The sequence below is a fragment of the Lactuca saligna genome, chromosome 5, assembly GCF_052625555.1.
Source record: "Lactuca saligna cultivar CGN05327 chromosome 5, ASM5262555v1, whole genome shotgun sequence".
NCBI classification, from domain to species: domain Eukaryota; kingdom Viridiplantae; phylum Streptophyta; class Magnoliopsida; order Asterales; family Asteraceae; genus Lactuca; species Lactuca saligna.
The window spans coordinates 293012552-293017707 of NC_136421.1; positions in this window are offsets into that span (position 1 = coordinate 293012552).

The window sequence follows — 5156 nt, forward strand, 5'->3', positions numbered from 1 at the left end:
ATTAATAAAATAGCTTAAGAGGGGAAAATGAATATTGGAGGCCCTATTGCCTTGATTTCGAAGGTGTATGCAAAAGAAGCTAAGATCGAAGCGGATGAGAAGTTGATTCTGTTGACGAAGGTTTTCTTTTGAATTCGGAAGATGAACCAGTGACGTATTATTCCAACAACAAAGTTAAGAAGTTCTTTATAAGCCATTTAATCTAAAGTTCAAAGGAAACATTGAATTCAAGAGAAATTCATCTTCTAGGAAAGGAATGAGAGAGGATTAGATGGTTGAGAAGAAGGAGAGTAAGGCTGTTACTAAGAAGGTAGAAAAGAAACTAAAATGAGATTCTAGTTTCGACTGAAATTACTACAATGGTGCGAACCATTAGGCAGTTGATTGTATGTTGAGGAAAAGAGAGGAGAAGAAATAGTGAAGGATGCGTCCTACTATGTTGAAAGGTTAGAGTTAGTAAGAGCTAGGACGAAGGGAATGTCACTCGTTGCAAGGGGAAGTGGTGATGGGGATGGAACCTATCAAATCTGGTTGTCTGGTTCTGATGATGAGGAAATGAGGAACCTCACACTCGAAGGTACGTTCTCTTTGAAGAAGGAAGTTCTGATGAGGAAAAAATAACTGGAAAGTGCTTCGTGTCGACTGGAGCAGAAAAATCTCCAATGTCATCGAAGGTACGTTCTCTTCTCAAATCCTTTAATATTCCTTTTAGTTCTTATAATACTATTTTATCCGACTCTGATGATGCTCTATCTTAGGTTAATGCCATGCTTATTTCTATTAGCAGTGAAGCCGAAAAATTGAAATCTTTGTTGCTAGAAACACGAAAACGTTGGGAGACAAAGAGGAGTAGAGTATATTATCTAGAATTACAATTGAAAAATATTACTCTACATAGGGATGATGTTAGAGCAAACAATTGTGTGTTAATTAAACAACGTAATATTTACTGCAATAGTGCAAAATGATTGTATGTTAAACTAATAGATCTTCATCATTCCTCTGTTGTTAGTAAATAACAACATAGGAAACTATTTCCCTTCTTTGTATTCGAAAGGGAGAAAATAGATTCGACTTCCTATGATTGTGAGAAAAAGATCTCTAAATTTGAGAAACTTATAAATGATTCTTATGCATATGGAGTTGTTAAAATAGATAAATGTTTAGATGTTAATGATGTGGTACATATTGTAAATGAGACCTTGAATAAGACTGAACAAATTAAAACTTCAAAAAATATTGAGAAGTTGACATTTGACTCTCAACGCAATTTTGCTGATATCATAGATAATTCTGACAATATCAGTGAGATTGAAGAAGAGGAAGTTGTTGACTATTCTCAGATGTCTATCATTAATGTGTTCGATTAGGTGTCTAAGCCCACAACTATAATTGGTATGTACTTGAATTGATAATGAGATAGTCTCTTTGGGTTTCCTTCACACGTGTAACTAGACATGATGATAATTTAGGAAGAGGAAGAATTTATTACTTAAATATTAGATTTGAATAAATGATTTGTTAAGATGTTATAGAAATATTATATTTGTAATCATATTATTAATTAATATTTAATCAGAAATTAATTTGGAATTAATTTTGGGATTAAAGGAATTAATTAAAAGCGTGGGGACAAAAAGTGCAGTTGTTTAATAGTTGAGCAAAAGGGTCCAAAACCTTCCTAGGGAAGGTGGCGGACAATTTTAATGGTATATGTAGGATTATTCTATAGTTTCTATAATATCTTATCATATATGGATAATCAAAGGAAGTGGATAATTACCATATTTGAGATTAGAGTTATCCATAGCATCATTGGTGCACTATAAATAGAACCCTTAAGGCTATGATTTTTGGCCACTCTTGCATTGTGTGTTTGTGAGCCATTATAGGTGTTACACTTGTGACACTAAGTTCTTAGGCTTCAAGATCTACAAGGGAATCATTGTTATTACGATATAACAATCAAGGTATGTAACAAACCCTAGTTATACATAGATTTCGAAAATTATATACACTTCCTAAGGTTTCTCCTTTTGTATTCAAGTTTGCATGTTCAGTTAGAGAAAACCTAGATCCAAACATTAGGGTTGCATAAACATAGGACTTGTTATTATGCTCAAAATCCATCAGTAGTATTAGAGACTATGATTAGTTTTCTGTTGAATATGATGAAATTGTTAATTGTTCAAATGAGAAAGGAGCATAATCGTTATTCTGTTCATGGAACTCGCCGAGTTAGTCCCACAACTTGATGAGTTGGCATGCAACTCGATAAGGTCATTATCCAACTCGATGAGTTGCACTGTCAGATCCTAAATTTTCGGTTTTGATAATTGTTTCATGGATTGATTAGGATAATTACCTTAAATTAATTTTAATTGTTTAAAATTGGATATTTTAATCAGTAATTTTGTATCCTTATCATGAATCCATGATTGGGTTATAGTTTTTGATAGAGATAAAATTAATTTGTTAATTTAATTACTAAAAAAATTAACCTAGCATTTTTTGAAATGTTTTTAAAAAATACATCATTGGTTTTAAAATTTAAAATTTAAATTAAATAGTTTAATTTTGAAATTTTTTAAATTTAGAACCCTAGTATTTTAAAAGTTTAAAATACACCCTTATATATTGTAAAATTAAAAGTTAATATTTATATATATGTATAAGAAAAGTCAATCTTACCATTAGTAGGCATCATTCACAAAGTTGGTCTATAAGAGGAGCTTAAGGAAATGGCCTATAAAATGAACGTCATTGGGTATCCACTCTTATCCACTACACTCTTAACTAGTGGAGGGTCGTTAGCCGAACGGCTTTTATAGGACACTTAATTCTCAATAATAAGTATAATGAGATATATGAAGTAACTAAACATTTTCATAAAATTTCCATTCTTAGTTACTTTAGGAAAATGTGAATTTGATGCTAATCCATGAAATTGCACATTGTACTTTATATAAGTCATTAGTGGAGCGTGTGTGGTTAAGCGACACACTAATATGGACTAATAAAGCGTGGAAAAGGGTAGCTCGTAAATTATCATTGATTAATGGAGCGTGTGTAGTTAACCGACTCATTGATTATATGATAAATGACATCGAGAGTACCAAGCTAATTTGCATGGTTATTCACACCTTGTTTGTGATCCTCGGTATCCCAATCACAAATGGAAATGGCATAATCAAGATTAAACATGTCATTTAATAGTTCAATGAATCTCAAAATATCGAGGAATTTCATTTAAAACTTAATTCTCTTAAAACTTTGTTTTTGTGGTGGTGAAATTGGTATATCGTCATTTACCTACCTTTATATAATTTGCTATTAGATTACGACATCCATCTTCTGAATTGTGAATTATTTACCTGGATCCTAGCCTTAATATTGCATTTGGGTGTTATATTAAGTATTTTATTATCTAATCAAATCTTATCCTTTTTCTTTTTCACATGTCAACTTCAAACGATGCTTCCGGCTCCTCTAACAACAACTCCAACCACTTCTCGCTCTTGAGCATCTGCTCGAAGACCACCTTTGATGGTTCTAATTTCAATGATTTGATCTATAACATCAGAATGGCCTTGCACTTCGAGGAAAAGGAATATGTTCTTAAAAAGGAGCTAAAAAAAGGTTGATGAAACTAAATCTACTCCCGCAAAAATTGTTGAGTATAGGAGACACTGCAATGATGCTACCAAAGTGGCATGCATCATGGTGGCTACTATGATTCCCGAGCTGCAAAGGTTCTATGAGGATTATTAGCCTTATAATATGTGCAAAGAATTGATGGAGATGTAACATCAAAGAGCCCATCAAGAAAGGTATGAAATAGTCAAGTCACTCATAACTAGCAAGATGAAGGATGGGGAGTCCGTCACGATCCGCATGCAACAAATGCAACGTTATGTGGATTTTCTGTTGAAGCTCAATGTTAACTTCGATGAGGAATTAGATATTGACATAGTTTTGCACTCGTTTCCTAGCTATTATGATCATTTTGTTATGACTTATCATCCGAACAAGGAGGAAACTACATTGATTCAACTCCAAAGCTTGCTGAGAACCACCGAGAGTGGGATGAAAGGAAAAAAGTATTGTCTGCACCCCTGATTTTTCTGCTCCCATATTGGCCACAGGGCAAGGGAAATGGAAGAAGAGGAAAGCTCCTTTGAAACAGAACTGGAAGAGAAAGTCTCATGTCGGATCGTGAAGTAATGTCCCTAAGGGAAAATCTAGTTCCAAAGATCCCCTTGCCTTTGATCCGAAGGTGGCTACTTTTTTTTACTGCCATGACAAAGGGAATTAAAAGAGAATTTGTGATGGAAAGGTTAATCCAATCTCGACATGTATTTACAGTTTCTATCTAAAAACTCATCGCATTCGAAATCTTGGGTTCTTGATACAGTGTGTGGTTTTCACATTTGTTTTGATTTGCATGGACTAAAACCAAGTGAATATGTGGAGCATGGGAAGATAAACCTAATTATGGGAAATAGGAGATGGTCACATGTTACAAAGATTGGTGTTTATTCTTTAGTGCTTAGTAGGGGATTATGTTTATACTTAAATAATCGTTGCTACTCGTCATAAATAACAAGATATATTATTTCATTTCATGGTTTATGTAGACAAGGTTTTATATATTCTTTTTATAATGAGAATGGTTCTATTCATGCTTATTATAATGGTGTATTTTATTTTGAAGCATTACCTTGTGACGACGTATATGAAACGGTGATGGTTGTAGACAATTTAGGAAATAGTGTATTGCAAATTGATTCGTCTAATTGTTTACACAAAGCATGCTTGTGGCATTGTCATCTTGGACATGTAAACAAGAAACGCATTGCCTAAATCCAAAAGGATGGAGTGTTGGAATCATTTTACTTAAGGTCAGATGATACATGCGAGTCTTGTCAGCTTGGAAAGATAACTAAATCACCTTTCGCAGGTTCATGTGAAAGAGGTGAGGGATAGTTGGATCTTATACTCACAGGTATGTGTGATCCCTTCAAATCTACCACAAGGGATGCAAATCGACTTTATGTGACTTTTACCGATGATTATAGTAGGTATGGATATATCTACTTAATCAATCATAAGTCAAAAACCTTTGCAAAGTTCAAAGAATTCAAACATGAAGTTGA